The sequence below is a fragment of the Mandrillus leucophaeus genome, unplaced genomic scaffold (assembly GCF_000951045.1).
Source record: "Mandrillus leucophaeus isolate KB7577 unplaced genomic scaffold, Mleu.le_1.0 Scaffold339, whole genome shotgun sequence".
Taxonomy (NCBI): Eukaryota; Metazoa; Chordata; class Mammalia; order Primates; family Cercopithecidae; genus Mandrillus; species Mandrillus leucophaeus.
The window spans coordinates 403,740-427,253 of NW_012103576.1; the positions used below are offsets into that span (position 1 = coordinate 403,740).

At 40.5% G+C, this 23,514-nt stretch overlaps 1 protein-coding gene and 1 pseudogene across 2 annotated transcripts in view; both read left to right on the top strand.

Moving 5' to 3' along the window:
• LOC105545813 overlaps nt 1–8,738 on the top strand; it is a 27,005-nt pseudogene extending 18,267 nt beyond the window's left edge.
• Nucleotides 1–23,514, top strand: part of HS6ST2 (heparan sulfate 6-O-sulfotransferase 2) — a 345,910-nt gene that overhangs the window by 69,197 nt on the left and 253,199 nt on the right. The gene's annotated exons all lie outside the window — the stretch shown is intronic.

The following is a 23,514-nucleotide window of genomic DNA, read 5'->3' on the forward strand; positions in this document are numbered from 1 at the left end:
AACATGGCACATGTATACATGTGTAACAATCCTGCACGTTGTGCACATGTACCCTAGAACTTAAAGTATAATAAAAATAAATAAATAAATATTATTAAACTTTGAAGTGGCATGCAGTTAATTGGAATCAGTTTTATCCTTTTAAGGCTTGATTTTTATACTTTCTTAGGGTAGCATCAATGTAGACTTTAGCCTGCAGCTAATTTTATTTCACTAGCGAGACAATACACTTTTGAGGGCTCTAATTATTGCACCATAACATAGTCTTCCCATTCTGCTGGTAGGAACACAAACTGTTCCTGTGTCTTTGTGAGCTTCTGGGGACTGGCCCTCCTACTTTTTCTTTTTTTAGCAATTCTTTTATTGGTCTTGAGTAGTTTCCTCCCATACGTATGCCAATCAGTACTCAGCCAGAGACGTAAAGGGATCCATCTGAAGACCTCTAGAGCTCTCTCCTATGTAGCTCTCTTCTCTCTGGAGCTTTTTCCCACAAGTTTTAATTATTTTGGCCTCCCCGTTTCCTGATTTCTGTCTTCTCAATGCAGGAAATCACTGAGCTGTTTGCATTGCATGGTGGAAAGCCTCTCCAGTCAGTAAGCTAGGGAAGATTTAGGGGTGCCTCATTTGTTCCCCTTCTCTGAGGGCTAGGAATCTTGTACTGGCTATTGTCTAGTGTCTGAAAGCCCTTTTTTTTCCATGTATTTTGTCCGGTTTTTCAGTTGTTTAATCTGATTGCTTTTCCTCCATCATGGTTGGAAGCAAAAGTTGTTAATACATGTTTGTGATGTCAGGCTGAACTTTTCGTTGTTTGGCTGTTCAAGGCTAATTCTTCAGCTTATTAAAATGCAGAGAAGCTTATATATATTACATATATATATATATAAAAAAAACCTTATGTTGATAGAGCATATATAACAGGACACCTTTTTTTCAAACTGAGTAGTTAGTAGAAGCATCTAGAAGAGAAAACATTTGGTTTTCTAAACTATTGGGAAGATATTAAGCCATTTAGGGCAGTGTTCCCCAATCATTTTGGCACCAGGGAACATTTTCGTAGAAGACAATTTTTCCACGGACAGGAGGAGGTGGGGGATGGTTTCAGGATGGAACTGTTTCACCTCAGATCATCAAGTATTAGATTCTCATGAGGAGCGCAACCTGGATCCCTTGCATGCACAGCTCACAATAGGGTTGGCACTCCTATAAGAATCTAATGCTGCCACTGATCTGACAGGAGGTGGAGCTCAGGTGGTAATGCTTGCTGGCCCACTGCTCACCACCTGCTGTGCAGCCTGGTTCCTAACAAGCCACTGACCAGTATCCATTCGTGGCCCAGGGATGGGGACTTCTGATTTAGAACATTAAGTCACTCAGGCTAACAGCATCATGGTTAAGGGGATATTTAGCAACAGAAATAAAGTGACTTGTCTGAGACTATACAATGACTCCAATCGCCCTAGGTCCAAAATGGTGAGAATTGAAACACATATGTTACTAAGATTGTAAATGGAAGAGGGCAGAGGGAGGTGGTGAATATCAGCATAGAGCAGAAGTTGTCACACCCACATTTTTTTGTATTTCCCCTATTCCTGGAGCTGCCTTCCCTATTTTTTTTTTTTTTGATATCTAAAGAGCAGGTCATATCACTGATCTCTGAATAATAAAAGTTGCCATTTATTCAGTGCTTATTATGTGCCTTGCACTGTGCTAAGTTTATGTATTCTCTTTCACTGAATCCTCACGTCTGCCTATGAGGTGGGTGTTATTACTATTACCATTTTATAGATGAGGAAATTCAGATATAGAGAGGTTTAATTATATACTTAAAGGCTATACAAATTAGTGATTGGCTGAGCTAGGACAAGAACCCAGGCTTTTTGACTCCATACTCTGTACTTTTGCCTTCATGTCTTCACCTGAGTTGTTAAGAAAGCAAGGGATTTCCTGTTCTTCCAAATCGATCTCGGCATTATTTGGCACTGACCACGATTCTTTGCATCCCTTGCCCCCTGCCCCGCCTCCCAGCACCTCCAAGTATCTATTTTAGGCAACTCCAGCTCAGGAAGAGCCTTGATGTTACTTGGCAACAGGTATCTCTCAACCTCTAAAATGTTCCACCTTCTGATAGAATTCCACCTTATAATTTTGTCATCTTGCTTCCTTCAACACTATATGGTGGACTTCCTCATTGTCTCCTGATTAGACCTTAATCATTGCTGCCTTTAAATGTCATGTTCCTTCAAAGCTCAAGACTTAGTTGGCTCTTTCAGTTCATCTTTCCTGATGGATCACATGCTGTTGAAATCCTTCTAATGCTTTGAATTATCGGCATTTGCCCTGGATTTGGTTAGATGGTCTTTCTTTCTCACATGGTACTTTGAATCGCTTTTTAGATGTTTATGACATAGCACCCCTCTGTTCATATTATAACCTGCTCAAAATTCCCAATCATAGAATATTCACTGAGTTCCTAATATGAGCAAAACACTGATTTTAACATTGCCCTTCTCTTTCGAGGCAGGTACATAGTAGATATTTGCATTTATGGGGTACATGAGATGTTTTAATACAGGCATGTAATACATAATAATCACATCATGTAAAATGGGGTATCCATCCCCTCAAGCATTTACCCTTTGAGTTACAAACAATCCAATTACACTCTTTAAGTTATTTTATAATGTGCAATTAAGTTATTATTGACTATAGTCACCTCATTGTGCTATTAAATAGTAGGTCTTATTCTTTCTTTTTTTTTTTTGAAATGGAGTCTGGCTCTGTAGCTCAGGATGGAGTGCAGTGGCACAATCTTAGCTCACTGTAAGCTCTGCCTCCCAGGTTTGCGCCATTCTCCTGCCTCAGCCTCCCAAGTAGCTGGGACTACAGATGCCCGCCACCATGCCAGGCTAATTTTTTGGCATTTTTAGTAGAGATGGGGTTTCACCGTGTTAGCCAGGATGGTCTCGATCTCCTGACCTGGTGATCCACCCGCCTCGGCCTCCCAAAGTGCTAGGATTACAGGCGTGAGCCACCACTCCCGGCTCATTCTTTGTAACTATTGTTTTTGTATCCATTAACCATCCTCACCCATCCCCAGCCCCCCACTTCCCTTCTCAGCCTCTGGTAACCATTCTTCTACTCTCAGTCTCCTTGAGTTCAATTGTTTTGACTTTTAGATCACAAATAAGTAAGAACATATGATGTTTGTCTTTCTATGCCTGGATTAATTCACTTAACATAAAGTCTTTAAACTCTTCATGTTTGTTATTCCTCCAATTATTTAACATGAAGATCTGCCTGGTGACAGTATTGGAGTGACGCTCCTGTAGAACCAAAAGTTTTCTACAGTTTTCATCAAAGTCGTGTAGTTGCAGTTTTCATCAAAGTCGTGTAGTATACACCACAGACATTCAGAGTCACTGTCAGTCCATTGATAAGATGTAAGGCAACAGATTAGAACCCACAGCCCAGTGTCAGCAAGCAGAAGTGATGATCAATACCAATGAGAGGAAACGGATGAGCTAACAAGTATGGCCAGCTGCCAGATAGTTGTTTATATGTCGGTATCATCATTGAGCATCACATTATCATAACCTAGTACAGTAATAGATATTCCTAAAGACTGAGACAAAATGCATATAAAGCCCTCATCTAATGCCTGACACGCATAAAGCACAGAATAAAATGTGTGTTTATGTATATATATTTTACATATACACACAAATCTATAAGTGAAAAGGCTAAATTGTAATCACTGTACTTTATATATAAAATACATATGTGTATTTATATGTGTATCATTATACACATTGTACCTTATAGAGGAGAAGTATACATGACATTTTAGAATGATTTCCATGGAAATAGCTAGAATTAAAAAATAATTTTGGTTTATTGAGAAGTACTTTCAGTTATCACAGTGCAACACTGCTTTCTGTAATGAGGCTAGAAAAGTGAGGAGCCATTGTATTTAACAAAATAAGAAATTTTTCTGTCTCCATGGTAAGATTAATGAACACACTTCAAAATAAAGTAATACAATTGCTACCTTCTTCCTGGTGACATGCTCCCTGTGTTAAATTTAAGTGACAGTAAAACGTAATGAGTTAGAGGAGAAAAATTTTAATTTATTCGTTTATTTGAATAGGGAAACCTATCAGTGATCAGTGATAGAATTTGAACTGCAAGACAAAAAGAAAGAAGGGGTTTTGGTTTTGTAGCCAAAATAAAGTTGGTGGCACTTGAAGTGAAATTTAAAAGTATGCATTCACTTAGTTTTCTTGGCCATATTCTGCTTCTCATGTGAAACTGGACTTCCTGCCTTTTAGCCTTGTATTCTGTCCCTTTGGAAACTGTATCATCTTTTAAAAATGAAGTACATGACTTTCCTAATGATCTTTTATATTATAAAAATAGGCTGGGCTCAGTGGCTCATGCCTGTAATCCCAGCACTTTGGGAGGCCGAGGCTGGTAGATCACTTGAGGTCAGGAGCTCGAGACCAGCCTGGCCAACATGATGAAACCCTGTCTCTACAAAAATACAAAAATTAGTCAGACATGGTGGCGCATACCTGTAATCCCAGCTACTCAGGTGACTGAGGTACAAGAATCGCTGGAACCCAGGAGGCAGAGTTTGCAGTGAGCTGAGATCGGGCCATTGCAATCCAGACTGGGCAACAAGAGCAAAACTTCATCTCTCTCCCCACTCCCCTGCAAAAAAACAAAAACAACAACAACAAAAAAACCCTGAAACCCATCATGACTATATCTTGATGCTGTAGCCTCAAAATGGACTTCACAAGTTCACCTGTGGTTCCCTCAAAAGCACTCGAATTTTGATTTGCTGGTTGCCAGAAATGTATTTGAACAGTCCCACTTTATATGGAGCCAAAAGCATATTACATGGAGATTTCAGGTAATTAGTGAGCTCTGGATGAAGCTCCTGGGATACAGTGGGAAAAACACTGGATCTGGAGTGTTAAGGTTTGGGCTCTGGGCCTGACTTTTTTCCTTATCATTTGGAAATTAGACTCAGGATTGTGTATTTGGGAAACACAGCAAGCTGTATGCCTATAGTAAATAGACACCCTGTTTAGTGGCATTCAATAGACTTCAATGCCATATTCACTCTTCCCCAACCCTATCTGTCTTGGCTTCAGGCAGATCTTGGCATAGGGCACCCTCCTCCTCTTCCACTGCCACGTAGCTCCTGGGTGAATGTCTCCCAACCTGGGAAGAGCTCTGTTGAACTTCATGAACAATGCTGTCTGCCTAGCATTGGAGCTCATACCCTGAGACTTTGCTTCAGTCCTCTCCTTTGTGCCCAGTGGCACACACTTGAGAGACAGTCAATAGAGCCTCAGACCCCTAACTTTGCAAATATAAGTCCTAAGAACCATCTGGGCCACTCACTCCACTTAGAGCAATTGCACATTGCTTCCTCTCCTTTCCTTCCATTTACATCTACAGGGAGATTTTTAGCTTACTAAGCCCTGGCAAATGACAATTGCTAAGATGTAATACAAATCTTAACAGTGGGAACAGTGACTACTGTTTATCAAGTGAATACTGTAAGTCAAGCACAACAACCCTTTGGGGTGCTGCTAGAGTTAAGGAAGCATCCTCAGAGGTTGAGGAATGTGCCCAAGGTCAGATGCTAGCAAATGGCAAAGCTTGACTCAGAGTCCAGGTCCTCATTCTACCACATCTCACTTCCTCTTTATGTTCTGATGTCTCTACTGCGTATATCAATGCTTCTCAAACTCAGTATGTATGCAGTTGGCCCTCTATATCCGTGGGTTCCACATTTATGAATTCAACCTACCACAGATAGAAAATATTTCAAATAAAAAGCAATAAAACATAGTACAACAATAAAAATAAGACAAATTTTAAAAGCAATACAGTATAAAAACTTTATATAGCGTTTACATTTATTGGATACTAGAAGCAATCTAGAGATGACTTAAAGCATATGGGGGATGTGTGGAGGTTATACGCAAATGCTTTGCCATTTTATTTATTTGTTTGTTTGGGTTTCTTTTTAAGATGGAGTCTCACTCTGTCACCCAGGCTGGAGTGCAGTGGCACAATCTCGGCTCACTGCAACTTCCACCTCCCAGGTTCAAACGATTCTCCTGCCTCAGCCTCCGGGGTAGCTGGGATTACAGACGTGCAGCCCCATGCCCAACTAATTTTTGTATTTTTAGTAGAGACAAGGTTTCACCATATTGGCCAGGCTGGTATCAAACTCCTGACCTCAAGTGATCAGCCTGCCTTGGCCTCCCAAAGTGCTGGGATTACAGGTGTGAGCTACCACGCCTGGCCTACATTGCCATTTTATATCAGGCTTTTGAACATTTGTGGATTTTGGTACCACAGGGGTCCTGGAACATTGCAACACTCCACGAATACTGAGGGATTACTGTATACATATCACCTGGGAATCTTGGGAAACACAAATTCTGATCTTGTACCTCTGGCATGAGGCCTTGATTCTTTGTTTCTATCAAGTTCCAAGGTGCTGCTGCTGCTACGGATCCATGGACCACATTTTGAGTAGCAAGAGTGTGCACTATCAGAAATACAAGGGGAGTCAAGAGTCTTATAACCCGATTGGACATTTTAAACAAAAATACTGTTGAAAATTTACAGGATAAATTTTTTGTTTTTGTTTTTGAAGACCATATTGAAAATGAAGCAAAGTTCTAATTGATAAAACATTTTGTTCTTTCAGTTAACTTTTTTTTTTTTTTTTTGGTAAACATTTGGATAAGGAAATGTGCTTATCCAAATGTTTACCAAAACAGTATCATCCAGGTGATGACAGTTTTGCCCCACTTGCTGAATTCAGCCTCACATTGCTGACACTCTAAGCCGAAGTCTTTGAATGTTCTTCAGGAAGATTCACACTCCTCCTCTCCATGATCATACACACAGTCATTCATATATGTTTCTTTGTACATGTTCTGAGGAAAGAATTGGAACTGTTCATCACATTCTCCTTGGACTTGCAAACCACTGCTCTAGGAGAAAGGTGCACTCCTTCTAATGGTTCTGGAATTCCCAATCACCAAATTCTTGACCAAGAAGAATACATAGTAATATATGCAATTTATTTGTTTCAGGTGCTGTGAGTTCTCAGGCTGCTGACTACATAATTGAAGCCCTTAGAAAATGCCAGTTGAATGCTATAATTAGGTAAAAATAAATGCACTAGGCCCTTTAGATAACTTTCCAGATGATTGTCGGCCAAAGCCCAGGCAGAAGCACTCCCTAATTTCCCTAGAGCTGAAAGTCAGTGACCTTCAGCTTCTCTTTTCCACCCTTGTGGTTGTCATTAGGGCTGTGCATGTAGAAACCTCAGCCAGCAACGCGGTAGAAGTGAGGCTCATCGTTACTTACCCAGGCGTCTGCATTTGCAATTCTGCAAAATGAGCTTGATCAATATTTGATTATTAGTCACCAGGAGGTAATTAGAGTTACAGAAACCAAAAAGAATACATTTTGCTTTTCTTACTTTTAATGGCAAAAACTGCAATTACTTGTGCACCAACCTAATACATTTCCATCGTTTTCATAGACCTGAGCACTTATGAGCCATGGCCTTGGAGTCAGACTGCATGGATTCAAATCCCAATTCTTCCACTGAATAGTTGTATGACCTTGGTACATTATTGTCCTCTCTAAGTCTCAATTTCTTCTTCCTGCAACATAGGAATAAGAATAATGATGCTAATAATAATAGTGATAGATCATACTGCTCTCATGGGGTAGTTTTCCGATTAAATGAAATGATCTGTGTCAAGCACACAGCCTAATGACTGGCACATAGTAAGTACTCACTAAATGCTAACTGTTGTTATTACTTTCTAGGCCAAAAACAATATGTTCTCTTTAACAGGAGCATTAGGTACAAATAATTACTGTTGCCTGTGAACCTTAGCTCTTTCAGTTAGTGGAGGAGGAATTAAATATCTTTGTGTTATCTATTCTGTTCCCTTGGTCTGTGTGCCTATTTTTATACCAGTACCATGTTGTTTTGGTGACTGTAGCCTTGTAGCATAGTTTGAAGGCAGGCAATGTGATGCCTCCAGATTTGTTCTTTTTGCTTAGTCTTGCTTTGGCTATGTGGGCTAATTTTAGGATTGTTTTTTCTAGTTCTGTAAAGAATGATGATGGCATTTATCTATCATCGTCTTTCCTTCCACCCAGAACATCAAAGCAAGTTGCTACTTACTTCCACATTGCTCTTCTGTTTCTTCACCATCCAAGCTTTGAAGATCTGCATTTCTGCTGCATTCTACTTCCCTCACATACCCACTACCAAGGTCACATATTTAACCTTATACTTTCATATGCGGATCCACCCCTAAGACCTCAACCTCTGACTACATTCATCTTGGACTACATACATCTCTTCCTTTCTCACCTCAGAATCTGCTCTTGGTATTCCCAGGACTCATTGATCTTCATACCGTTCCCTTTGACCCAGTATAGAAGCCTCTCCCTACTTTCAGCCACTTCCCTGCTTCTCTTGCCATGGATTCACACTCTCCTGTATCCTGCACACCATTGTCAGTCATTTCAACAGATGACTCATGATTCCAAAATCCTTCAACACCATAATCTTATGTCATTCTTGATTTAATCCCCAGCATAATCTCTCTGCTCTTGAAGTACCAAGTGTTCGTGGAAAAAGTTGCAAAATGATGCTCATCGGGTACACAGATCAGTAGTGCTTTCTGATCTTAGCTGGGCCCTCCCTACTGCTTGTATGCTCTCTTGAATGCTCTTGTATTCCTCTCTTACCATCTTCTCGGAGAGGCAGGAGGGCACAGCAGTTAATAGCCCAAGCACAGGCAACTGTTGAGACTTAGACGCTGAAATCCTGGGTCCGCTACTTGCTACCTGTATGATTGGGAAAATTGATCTAATCTTAGACTTTAGTTTTCCTCACCTGTAAATTGGGATTGCTCCTCACCTTAGGGGATTGCTTGTGAATACTAAATGAGATCATATATGGAAAGCACTTATAACACAGTGAATGGCACATGAAGTGCAAACACACACACATACACACGCACACAAGCACATACACATCAGCTTTATTGAGGCATGAATTATATACCGTAAAATCTACCAATTGTGGCGGAGCATGGTGGCTCACACCTGTAATCCCAGCACTTTGGGAGGCCGAGGAGGGCAGATCACTTGAGCCCAGGAGTTCAAGACCAGCCTAAGCAACATGGTGAAACCCTGTCTCTACAAAAAATAGAAAAATTAGCAGGGCATGGTGGTGCGTGCCTGTAATCCAGCTACTCTGGAGGCTGAGGCATGAGAATAGCTTGAGCCTAGGAGGTGGAGGTTGCAGTGAGCTGTGATTGTGCTGCTGCACTCCCACCTGGGCAACAGTAATGAAGCTCTGATATGGTTTGGCTGTGCAAATTTCATCTTGAATTGTAACTCATAATTCCCATGTGTCATGGGAGGGACCTGGTGGGAGATAAATGAATCATGGGAGCGGGTATTTCTTGTGCTGTTCTTGTGATAGTGAATACGTCTCATGAGATCTGATGGTTTTATAAATGGGAGTTCCCCTGCACAAGCTCTTTATTGCCTGCCACCATATAAGATGTCCCTTTGTTTTTCCTTTGTCTTCCACCATGATTGTGCGGCCTCCCCAGCCATGTGGAACTGAGAGTCCATTATTAATCTTTATAAATTACTCAGTCTCGGGAACGTCTTTATTAATAGCATGAGAACAGATTAATACAAACTCTTTCTAAAAAAAAGTCTACCAACTGTAATTGTACAATTTAATGATTTTAGAATATTTATAGAGTTGTGCAGCAATTGTCATAATGTAGTTTTAAAACACTTCCATTACCCCACAAAATTCCATTGTGCCTGTTTACAAACAGGCAGTTGTAGTCAATTGCCGTTTTTACTCTTGACCTCTGGCAACCACTGAGTGAATCACTTTCTATATTTTTGCTTTTTCTTGACATTTCATATAAATGGAGCCATATAACATGTAGTCTTTTGCATCTGACTTCTTTCACACATTATAATATTTTGGGGGTTTATGCATGTGGCATCATGTATCAGTACTTTATTCCTTTTGATGGCCAAATAATATTCCATTTTGTGGCTATACCACATTTTATGTGTCCATTCATTAGTAGATGGATATTTGAATTGTTTCCTCTATGTTTCCAATTATGAATAATGTTGCTATGAATATTTGTATACAGATCTTTGTGTGGAAATATATTTTCATTCCTCTTAGATCTATACCCAGAAGTGGAATTGCTGGGTTACATGGAGGGTGTGTGTTTAATTTTTAAGAAACTACCAAAGAATTTTTTAAAGTGTCAGTACCATTATACCTTCTCAATAGCAATGTATGAGATTCCAGTTTCACCACATTCTCAATGATACTTGTTATTGTCTATCTTTTATTGTAGTCACTCTAGTGAATGTACAGTGGTTCTCCTTTTGCTTTTAATTTAATTTCCCTGATGTCTAATGACAATTGACATCATATACTTATTAGACATTCATAGATATCCTTTGATGAAATGCCTATTCAAATATTTTGCTTATAATTGGTTTATGTTCTCATTTTTGAGTTGTAAGAGATCTTTATATAGTGTAGATACAAGTCCTTTATCAGTTCTGCCCATAATGAATTCTCTCAGACTTTGTTTATCTGGGAATACCCTTATTTTGCCTTCATTTTCAAAGGACAGTTTTACTGCATGTAGAATTATTGGTTGCCTTTTTTCATCTTTCGGCAATTTTTGTTTTGAGACAGAGTCTTGCTCTGTCACCCAGGCTGGAGTGCAGTGGCATAATCTCAGCTCACTGCAACTTCTGTTCCCGGGTTCAAGCAATTCTCCTGCCTCGACCTCCTGAGTAGCTGGGACTACAACTGTGTGCCACCACACCCAGTTAATTTTTGTAGTTTTAGTAGAGATGGGGTTTCATCATGTTGGTCAGGCTGGTCTCAAACTCCTGACCTCAAGTGATCTGCCCTCCTTGGCCTCCCAAAGTGGTGGGATTACAGGCATGAGCCACCGTGCCTGGCCCTCTCAGCATTTTGAATGTTACTCCACTGCCTACAGCCTCTATTGTTTCAGACAAAAAGAGCATTAATTGTATTGATGCTCTACTGTACATAAGAGGTTTTTTTCTGTTGCTTCTTTCTAGATTTTTCTATCCTATCTGTCTTCTCTTTTTTGTTTTTGTGTACATCATTATCTTCCCCTTCCCTCCCCTCAGTCTCTCTCTTTGGGCTTCAACATTTTGGCCATTATGTTCCTAGGTATAGAATTTTTGTATTAATCCTACTTGGGATTCTTTGATCTTTTTGGTTGCAGGCTATTTATTTTTTAATCAAATTTGGGAAATTTTTAACTACTATTTCTTCAAATTCTTTTACTACCTTTTTGTCTTCTCTCCTAAAATTTTCATTAATCACATGATACTTGATGTTTCACGGGTCTCTGAGGCTGTTTAATTTTATTCAGAACTTTTTCTTTTCTTCTTCAAATAAGATAATTTCTATAGATTTATCTTCCAGTTCACAAATTCTTTCTTCTGCCATCTTAAATCTGCTGTTGGGCCTCTGTGGGAAAATTTTAATTTCTCTTTCTCCAATTTTCCACTTCAGAATTTCTATTTAGTCTTTTGTAAAATAATTTTTCTGTCCTTACTGAGGATTTTAACAATTTGTTGCTTTTTGTTGTCATACTTCAACTCTTTAAACATGGGTTCCTTTAGTTCTGTGATGAACATATTTATAAGAGGTCTTTTCCAGCAAGTCCAATATATGGGGACATCCAGAAACTCTATCTATTGCTTTGTTTTTCCTGAGCACATCTCACTTTTCTCTTTCTATCTTTCTAATTTTTTGTTCAAAACTCACATTTTGCATAATATATTGTAGCAACTATGGATTCTGATGATTTTCCTCTGATGGTTGGTGTTGTTGCTGTTTTGTTGTTGTTGTTGTTTGTTTGGTGGTTTCTTTGTTTATTAACTTGCCTGATCTAAATATGTGAATTATGTCTCCCACATCGTGTGTAGCCCCCGATGTCTCTGCCCAGTTTTTAAATTCTTGTTTTTTATTTTTAAGCCTGGCTTTCTATTGGTTCTTTTCTCTGTGTAGTTTAGTGTACAGAGGCTATGACCAAACATCTTGTGCCATTAAGGCTACTATCTTCTGTTGGTGGGTCTGTGTTTGGGTAGAGTTGCTCATTCCGGGTTTAGGCTATTTTCAAGTCTACCCTGGCTATTACTTTCTACTGGGCCATCTTACATCATATGTATTCTCTGTAAGTTTTAGTTGTTATGATTATTATGACTGTATATTCTTTCCTCTCAGCAGTTGCACCAAAGGCTTTTTTGCTCTCCAGTAGCTCTCCTTTCTAGCTTCTTCAGTCTCATCAGGTGACCCTCCTTCTCACTTTCTGAAAAGATGTTGGCCACATGGTATAGAACCCATGACTTCCGATTTCATTTTTTTATTGAGATACAATTTACCTAACGTAAAATTCACCATTCAGAGTACACAACTGTGTGTGACTGTTAGTATAATCACAAAGGTGTGCAACTACCATCATTATCTAATTCCAGAATGTTTTCATCTCCCAGAAATAAACCCTGTGCCCATTAGTGATCTCTTCTCATTTCTTCTTCCCACCAGCTCCTGGATACCAGAAGTTGTAGCATGAATAATTGTTTCATTCCTTTTCATTGCTGAATAATAGTCCATTGTAAGGGTAGATCATATTTGGTTTATCTATTTATCACTTGATGAACGTTGGGTTGGTTCCACGTTTTTTTCTGTTGTGGATAATGCTGCTATGAACTTTTGCATACAAATTTTAGTGCAGACATCTTTTCGGTTCTCTTGGGTTTACACCTCCCTACTTTATATTTTATTTAATGTAAAGTATATACTATAATAATGTTGTAAGTTACTTTTCATTGTTGAAGAATTACCTTCTATGCCATGAAGAATTCTTAAATTTTATTCCCATTCTCTATGACCACTTGCAGGACATTCTCCAACAATATCACTCTTCAACAGTATCTTTCTTCTTGCTTCCACAGTATCTCTCCTTAACGGTCATTTCATCTGCTCCTCTGACTCCATGCTCTTAGTCTACAAACATGATCCGATATGTTTGATCCCAAGTCTTCAGTTATCTTTAACACTTCCCATCATTCTTCTCATCTAATTGGTTGTCAAATCTGGTCAATTTTATCTTCAAGTTAATTTTGAAAATAATTTTTCACTCCTCTTCCACATTCCTACCAGTCAAATCACTCTCTGTGCCTCAGATTAGACAGTTACTCTTTTCTCTATAGCACTTTGTAATTTGTGATGGCACTTAATGTCTTGTGGAATAGTCATTTTTGTTTTAGTTGTAATTTTTTTATTTCCTCCTGGCTGCAAGAATAATCTTTTATTCTTACTCATTCTTGCATCCCCAGAGCAGCCTAGCATTGGATCAGAGCAAAGTGATAACACTCAAAACATCATAACATCTTCAGGTTGTGGTTTAGTTTTGACTTTCAAATTTGTTATTTCTCATAGTCTGTCTCCTTTCCATCCTTCATCTCTCTCCCTCCTTCTCTCCTCTCTCTCGCTACCATTGTATATAAAAATAATTTCTATTTATATGTATTATGAGTGGTATAAGGTCAGAGACAACCAGTTTCACACATTTGCGTCTTTCCACAGTGTCGAACTTTTATTGATGCTATTTCGATCACAAAATCCATGAGCTACATGGAGTTCCCAAGGAGGCAATTCTCCTTCCTACTTCCCATTCACTCGGAAGTCAGAGCCATGCCACAGAGGCTGAAGTCACTCCATAAGTCAGTCAATATTGCAAACTACACAAAACAGTACATTTCATCTATCTATCTATCTATCTATCTATCTATCTATCTATATATGTTACAGATTGAACATTCTACAACAAAGTAACAATTAAGATCAAGAGAAAGAGGATAGGAAAAGGGGTTAATGAACTAGTCCAGGAAGACAGATGGAAACAAAAAGAATCTCCTGGTCTGGGCCAGCTGGTTTGTCAGTTTTGCAAGGAAGAGTCTCATGTGGGCAGAGCCTTTGGTGGCAGATGCTGGGTGCTTATCACGAATGAAAGCAAGACGGTGTCAGTTAAGACAGCCATTTGGAGCTGCTGAAGTCCTGCTCCTTTTAAGGCCACAGAGTCCTCTGGTGAGGACTGATAGTGGAAAAGTATGCCTATGTCCTTATCTGGTTGGATGCAGTCTTTATTTATTAAGCAAAACATCTTGACCCTCTTAAAAAAGTGCCCTATGAAATGTAAGGCGGAGTCTTTTTCTAAGATGGAGTGAGTTATGTTAAGGGCGCTCTGTACAATGTATGCCTGACATATGTTAGGCACTCAATAAAAAGTTGTTGGTTAAATAGTCTCTGCTAAATTTGCAACACCTCTTCCTAGATAAGATTCTTCTCTCTGATTTTTTTTTTTTTTTTGATATGGAATCTCACTCTGCCATCCAGGCTGGAGTGTAGTGGCTCACTGCAACCTCTGCCTCCCAGGTTCAAATGATTCTCCTGCCTCAGCCTCCCAAGTAGCTGGGACTACAGGTGCATGCCACCACGCCCAGCTAATTTTTGTATTTTTAGTAGAGACGGGGTTTCACCATGTTGACCAGGCTGGTCTCAAACTCATGACCACAGGTGATCCACCCGCCCTGGCCTCCCAAAGTGCTGAGATTACGGGCATGAGCTACTGCACCTGGCTTCTCTGAACTTCTTTACCAGTATTTATTTTAATTTTGGTTGGGGGCAGTAGAGAGATGCAGAAGAGGAAAGGAAGGCATGAGACTGTGCTTGAGAAATACATCAGTGAATAAACATTTTTTAGCATTTGTGGTGTAATGCCAAATCCTGGAGAAGTTTTAGCTCACACCTGGAGTATCCCAGCAGAAGTTGGATGCCAGCTGCTAGGCATTCATTCTGCAGAGGGGCTTCTGTGTTAGGTACAAGGTTGGGTTCAAGTACCTTCTGAAGTCTAGCTCAGTGTATTTTTTGGAGTGTAGTATACTAACAGGCAAGAACAGGAAGTGGAGGAGATGTGCCAGGAGAGCAATAGTGATCACATTGTGAGTGCTCAGCTCCCAAATGATGGGAAAAGGGTTTCATGGCCTCACAGATCTTTTGACTTTTTTGTTGACTGTATTCCCCATTACTCAATGAGCTGCTATAGCACAGGGAATGAATCTTCAACTTGTATTTCCAGTGCCCAGAACAGAGGCTTGTACTAAGAAGGCATTCAATAGGTATGTAATGAATTAGAATAAATTGAATTGAAGATTGAACTGAAGTCAAAATCTGATTTCTAAGGTTTCTTCTGGCCTGAAAATTCAGACTCCTCTGATTTCAACCATAACAGTCTGGCTAAGCCTCCTTGAGAGAAACCCTGTGCTTCCTTAGTTTAACCACCTCTTTGTGGTTGAATAGTATAGGTTTTCAATCAAGTCCTAGGAGGGTGTCAGTTTCTTGTTGTACTTACCAGGTTGTGATAGGATTTCAAACAAGGCCCAAAGAACGTGTTTTCAGGAGTTGAGATGTAGCCACACTTTCTACACTTACGATGGCCTGAAATGGGTTACAGTTTAGAACAAGCTTTTTTCTTTATGATGCACAGGATTTCTGTGATGGGTGGCTGTTAAGCAATGAGTGTGACTGAGGGTGCATTTTCAACCTTAGCTCAGCTTAGCACAGGATTCTAGTTACAGGTCATAATTCCCCATGAGGTTAGCCCCTGTAGCGTCAGCTACTTTGCATGTGATTTAAGCCAGTACCGTAGAAGTCATTATTCTCCTGCTTAGGGAGAAGAGGTAGAAGGCCCTTGGAAATGTGAGTTTTGCATTCCAACTTGCTAATTCAACATAGATCCTAATTCCTTAAATGCTTGTAATTAGAAATTCTCGTGAACTGTATTGGTTTTTGTCAAGCAATCTGTTTGGGGAACTTGAGCAACTGGGGCACTGCTGGCTTTGGTGAAGTTTATTTAATTTGTTTTTATGACATTCTTCATCTTGGAAATGGGGTTTTCAAATATTGCTTTCCCAGGCATCATTACTTATTTTCTGGTTTTTATTTCAGTATTGGGACTAGCTCAGGGTGCCAGGGAAGCATTTTGTGGTACTCTGTGTATTAGAGCTGTAATATCCAAGAAAATTGTCTGATTGTATATGGTTTCTTGGATGTGGTACCTTATGGAAAATGTTCCAAATTTTGACAATATGATAAGTTTATGATCCTTGATTTAGATTCCAAATGATCTTATTTTTAAAATTAATATTTTGTGCAGTCTTTGCAATTCTGTTTTCCTTTCTAGTGTCATTTAGAAACTTTTCATTGGCATTTGGCATCATTCACCATCTTTGAGCATTAAAAAAAAGAAAAAAGCAAATGCACTCTGTGTAGCATAGAATCTCTCTTCACTTTAAAATTCACATTGAACATGAGCTGATTCAGTTGCTACAGCCTTGGTAGTGATAGAGGCAGGAGACAGCCAAATCCCTAGGCAGATAGGGAAGGGTCCCCGGAGAATCTCCGACCTGCCCCACAACTGTTGACACCAGATGTTTTGTGCAGATAAGGGAACCTGCACAGGGGGCTTCCCTGGGCATGCCCACAGCATACTGGAGGCCCACATGCACTGGGGGAATGGGATGGAGCCACTAGGAGTTCACACCTTATGCAGGGGAGGAGTCTGGCCTCATCAGTTCTTGTGTGGTGGCCCTGGTATTCAATTGTGAGGGGGAAACCTGCTTGGAGGACCCCTCTCCTTACTGAGAGCTTTCTTTTCACTTAATAAATTTCACCCTCTTCACCCTTTAATGTGTCTGCGTGCCTAATTCTTCCCAGTTATAAGACGAGAACCTGGATTTAACTGAGCCAGGGAGCAGAAACTCCTGCATCAGTAGCAATTTTACAACTGCTTATTAAGGAATACATCTTGCCTGAGAAGGTTTTATATTCTATCCCTCAAATGGCTATGTTTCCCCTCCTCTTTTTAAATATTTTTACTCACGTGGTTTCCTTCCTTTGGAATGCCAATCAACTCCATCTCCTACTTGATTTCCAAGACCATCTCCTCCAAGATGCCTCTCCTGTCTCCCCTTTCCTTACACTAGAATTGATGGGTTTGTCACTGTTAGTACCAAGGGCTTCATCATCTGCTCTCTTATGTTCCCTGCTTGCTGAGGTGTAGCTTATTGTAGGGTTCAATGAGCTGCTAGCCACTGTCCCACTTGACTAGCAGATACTTGAGAAAAGCAAGTACACAGTTTGGATTCGAGCCTACAGTGTCTTACATAGTTCTTGGCACATGCATGTTTGCTGTGGGAACAACCTTCCTTATTATACCGAGCTGATCCTTTTGGGCAGCATTCATTGAGTCAAATGGCCTGTGTGAAAGGGGGTCTGACCCTAAGTGGACAGAGCTGAGAGATCGGAGCTGGAGGACTCACGTCGCAGACTTGCTACAGATTAGTAGGGTGACTTTCAGTTACTTCAGTTTTCTGAGTGTAGTTTCCTCATTTTAAGTTTTGTAAATATTAATATCTGACATACATAATTTGGAAAAATGCTGTAAGGATTAAAAGAACAAATATACATGCAAACCTTTAAGAAATTGTAAGTGCAAACACATGTGGTACATTTCCATTTTCAGAGCTTCATTTTTTTCTTATCTGTAAAATAGAGATGTAAATACCTACCTTCCTTATTGGGTTATTGTGAGGATTAAGTACAATAACATATGTGGAAGTACTTAGCAAATAGAAGGTGCTTAATAAATGTTGCCTGGATATGAATTCCCCTCTCGGGACTGTCCTGATGTGAGGCTTTTCCAGTCCTTGGAGGATGTGCATTTAAATCAGGCTGCTTGTACCTTGGATTAGGCAGCTTAAAAAAATGTAGCCTTGCTAGTTCCAACTTCTCAGCTATAAAATGCAAAGTAATTAAATTTGCTAGTAAATGTTTCCAGGCCTTTGAATCGCAGCCAATAAAAAGGGCTAAATATTATTCTTTTAGAATTCATGTCCTTGATGTAGAGGAAATATCATATTTACTTACACATACTCCTGCCTTGGCTTTTTAGAATAAAACAGAAAAATGTTTTACCCTCTACATTTCCCACTTGAAGGTGTTATCTGTATTGAAACAGCAATGGCAGCTGCCAGCAAAGGAGTGTGATTTTTCTTTGCCAAGGTAAACCAAGGGTTAACATCAAAGAGTGATGGGGCCCCTGCTGGTGGGCTGGAACCAGAGCTAATTCCTTAGCAGTGGCTCACTCTTTTGCCTCTTCAGCTGTCTCTCACCCCCCTCCCACCATAAAGGAGTGGGTGTTCCTTCAGGACTGTGCACCCGCCTCCCTCCCTCTATCCCTCTTTTTCCTACCCACACATACTTCCCAGAACCTCTCCACCCTGTGGCTGATTTATCTTTCCTGGGACCAAAGGCAATTAAGCCTCAAAACTAAAACTTGCAAGGAAAGACAATCCTAATGGTAAACACCTACCCCGCAATGCTGATTACTTGAATATAAGCTGTTATTCTGTCTCCGGATCACAAACAGCCTCACTTTAAGCTCCACCCCCGAAAGAACTAGTGAAAGATTCAGGAAGGTCAGGAGATCCAGATTCCAATTAATTTAGCACCTGATGCCTGTGTAACTCTGGATGGGTCTCAGTTCTCTAGTAAATGAGGACTGGCATCTCAAAGATTAATGAAGTTTGCCTAAGGTGAAGGTAGATTAGGCCTTCCATTCTCACACAAATTGCCCATCTTCCAGTCCCCTTTGTACCTTGACATTTTCAACACAAAGGGGTTGGGGTGCTCTGAGGATTACACAAGCAAGCACATATTTGTCACAGCACATGATTATAGACCTGCATTTTGGAAGAGAGGTATTTCAGGATCTTCTCATTACTGAAGCCTCTCATTGTAGGACCATGGTCGTTTTTAAATCTCCAACATTGAAATGACGAATTGGCAAAAACCTTCAGTTACAAAATCTCTTCCAAAGAGGCTGAATTTTTTTTTTCTTGGATTTTCACTTCACATCTTTTTGAATACCCTGAGGCAGTATTTTTATGGGCTAACAGCAACAGAGTGTCGTGTAGAACCAAGTGTATCCCTTCACTTTCTCCACCCCCTGCAAAGTTTGTGGTCTTCAAAGCATGCTGGATTTTAAAATAAAACATCTACTTCTAGTCCAAGCCTTTGGCTGTAGACTTTGGGCTTAAGTGTATTTTTCCACAGAGGTGTTACATCCCCATTTCTATCAGCTAAGGAAAATGAATTCATTCAAGGTTTCCCCTGCCATTCATCGAGGCTCCCCAAGAGGAGCTTTCCAGAAAGATCTGTGCCAGTTGTAAGCTCACAAGATCCTCAGTCCATAACAAAATGCCCAGACATCTTGGCTGCTGCTGACACAGGCTGAGAGAGATAAAGGAAACAGCTGGCTGAGGTCCTGACTTTTTTTTCACATTCCAGCCCGCTAGCCTTTGCAGATCGGGGGCTTTGAGATTGTTCATTACCTCTCCAGCAGGGCTGGGCATACAGATACCAAAGCTCCATCTCCAGAGATGTGAAGGCTAACCAAGGATCCTCAAACCACTTAAATGATGAACGTGAACCTTGACCTGAAGCAAACATTACATTCAAACTCCCATGTTTAAAATCAGTTTGCCCTTTTGCTCACTCTCTACTCCAGGGGATGCATAAACACCTTGGGTTCCTGCTGTGACAATCAAGATGGCAATACATGCCACCTGCTGGAACCATAGTCTCCAATCTGAACTCCTTCCCCAGCTACATGTTTCCTGTCGCAGGCCTTGGCACTCCCTGTAGCTTCATTGCTTTGCTCATGAATCATGCTTCTTATTAGAGAGTAGCCAACAGCTTCTTGTCACTGGGTGGTGGACTTCATTTCCTCTACTCTTGGACTTCTGCTCTACTTGGAGTTCATACTCTTGGCTCTCTCTGAGGTAGAGGCAGAGAGAACATCCCTGACTCTCTGCTGACCATTTTTTGCCATGGGCCCCCCCTTCCAGAGGAGGAGGTATTGGGGAGCCTCTCCCACATGGTAGAACAACCAGTCAAGTCCAGGGAGGTCTATGGCAGTCATCATGGGCCAGATGTTCTGCTAGACCAAGACTGAGCTGGAATTTGGGTTTTCTATTCTCACATAGCCAGTTGGAGAGGGTAGAAACACATGTGGGGGTCCGAAGGAACCATGAGAGACTTCTCATGAGTACCTAGGAGTTTTACTATGATCTGGCATCCTGGGCTGTTGTGTGGAGGTCTCTATCATGACCGGCCTCTTTGGCTTCTCTTGTGCCCTAAGGAAGGTGTTTTTGTTTGTTTGTTTGTTTTGTTTTTTAAGACTGAGTCTTGCTCTTTTGCCAGGCTGGAGTGCAGTGGCACGATCTCCACTCACTGCAACATCCGCCTCCCGGGTTCAAGCAATTCTCCTGCCTCAATCTCCGAAGTAGTTGGGACTACAGGCGTGCACCAACACACCCAAAATAATTTTTGTATTTTTAGTAGAGACGGGATTTCACCATGTTGGCCAGGATGATCTCGATCTCTTGACCTCATGATCCGCTGTCTTGGCCTCCCAAAGTGCTGAGATTACAGGCGTGAGCCACTATGCCCAGCCAGAAGGTGTTTTAAAATTGAAACAAAGTTGCATAGTTGGTTGTGTTGATTGATTCAAAGTCTTTCTGTTTTACAGGGGCAGCTCTAGGCTGAATTCTTTTTGGCAAGTTTTTACCGATCACATGTTTGTCTAAAGTACACACAGATCATTCCCAAGGCCAGAGCAGGAATGCTCTGGAAGTGCCCTCTCTGATCTAGGGCAAGCCTGTAGTTTCAGGGTTATCAATAGACCTCGCAGAGGGCAGTGTACAAGGCCTCTGGCTGCATGAGGAGAAATCTTGTGTGTGGGACTGTTCCCAGAAACAGAGAGGTGTAGAAGGCTGTCAAATGCATAAAGACAATGTCTCTTCACTTGGAGGACAATTTGTCTGCCAAGAGGACAATGGGATTTGGCTTCATCTCGTAGGAGCCTGCATTGAGGGCTGCTCACAATTTCACCTGAGGTCCAGGTCAATTCTCTCCTCTCCAGATCTCCAGATCCCATATCTAGTGCTTGTTGATGCTCATTCAGTATATCGACACTTCTATCCTTAACAAATTCATAAGTTTGTTTAACCGATGGCTGCTCGTGTCTTTAAAGCCATTCATTCATTCATACATTCATTCTCTCCCTCCCTCCCTTGTCAGTCAACAAATGTGTTTTGAAATTATGTCTATGCTGGAATTCAGTGATTAATAAGACCCAGATCCACCAAACTGTGAGCTTCCTAAGAGCAGGGATTGCATATTTCATTTATGCATACACAGTGCTGGGCATATGATTTCCATAAATATGAATGGATGCTTCAGGCAAATGCACTTTAATGAAGTTTGCCACAGAGGCATCTAATTCTCAAACCAAATGCTGGTATTTTAATATCTTTTCATAACCAGAGGTCTGAGGGCTTGGGAAAATTGCTGAGAAGGAGGGCTCTGGAATAACATGATATTAAGATAGATGCATGAGTGATGACCCAAAGCTTCTTGTTGTCACCCATAGAATAACTTAGTTTCCTGTCTTCCCTGGAAGAAATGTAAGAGGATGTGTGGGGCTAGAAAGAGCAACAAGCTTATATCACCCATATAGTAGAAAAGGAGTGAGCTGGAGCATCGAGCCTGATCCTGTACATTTACAGTAGCAGTAATAGAGTAAAACAGAGCAATTAGTACCTCATGTAGACTTGGCATTGAGCACCCCATCGCAAAATAGCCATGTTACATATTTCAGTGTTTACCAGTGCCAACGTTTTCCTCTTCTTTCTGATTTTTGGTTCTTGAGATGTTTAACTGCCTTAATGCAGTTTTGAGAGATTGCAGGAGGTGATTGGCTGGGTTGGGAATGGCTGGGCATTCATGTGATTTAGCCATGGGACTCAGCAGTGCGTTGCTTTTACTCCTGAAGGACTCTTGGAAGAAAGCGCTGGGCCTCTGCAGAGCTTTGATTAGCTTGTCCAGAAAGAGAGCATAGTATCGATTTTATCATGGTTACCTTTTTTTATTGTTAAAAGTGTCTATGTTGTAAAACCTCTTTGTGTGATAAAATTCTGAAATGATCTCAGATTGATTTATTTTTTCCTGCTTTCAAAACACAGTCATCTTAGTAGTTTCTTAGTATCCCAAAGGGATAAGGAGTCAGCTTCTCAATAAACCTTTTCTGGTTGTGAACATTGTATGTATTAAATAATAAACAAACCTACAGAGTTTATATGATCACATTAAGGGATGTGTTAAATTCCAAGAGTTATTGTTATGTGTGCAAAATACTACAGAAGCACTTGATTTTGTTCCAGAAGCACTCTGCTGGGAATGAGTGATTATTGGTTCTAGTGACTCTGCCAGTAATTAGCTGTGACCTTGGGTAAGTCACTTCTCCTCCATTCCCTCTTCACATCCTGATCTGTAAAACGAGGAGTCTGTTAGTCCCCTCTAAGTCCCTCACTTAAGGTTTAAAAAGCTCATAGGAGACAGTCTGTTCTTTGCAATATTTTCCATACAGTCAGTTTAAACAAGTGGAGAGGTAATCGAAAGACCGGCTTTCAAAATCTAGTACAAGGACCTTATTTACATAGGATTTTAAACTGATATCTTGAGTCAGACTATGAATGACTATGACTATCAGTCAGTTATCTGCACCAATAAATAACAACTGATGCGAATCGTTTGGAGGTCTTCCTACTCCCAGTAGATGCAGGTTTCATGCCCCAGAATAATACTGGAATGTGCTCATGTCTTTAGCACATACCAACTAATTTTGGTGAGAAGTGACCCCCTAAAAAGGTGTTGGAAGGCAAGGGAACACAGTGGCTAGAGCTTAACGCATTTGTTGGAAAGAAGAGCATTTTTACACTGCTGACATGAGGAATATTTGTTTTCTTATTTTATTATTATACTTTAAGTATTAAGATACACATGCAGAACTTGCAGGTTTGTTACATAGGTATACTCGTGTCATGGTGGTTTGCTGCACCTATCAACCCGTCATGTACATTAGGCATTTCTCCTAATAATATCCCTCCCCTAGCCCCCCACTCCCCAAACAGGCCCCATGAGTTATGTTCTCCTCCCTGTGTCCATGTGATCTCATTGTTCAACTCCCACTTATGAGTGAGAATATGTGGTGTTTTCTGTTCCTGTATTAGTTCGCTGAGAATAATGGTTTCCAACTTCATCCATGTCCCTGCAAAGGACATGAACTCATCCTTTTTATGGCTGCATAGTATTCCATGGTGTATATGTGCCACATTTTCTTTATCCAGTCTATCATTGATGGGCATTTGGGTTGGTTCCAA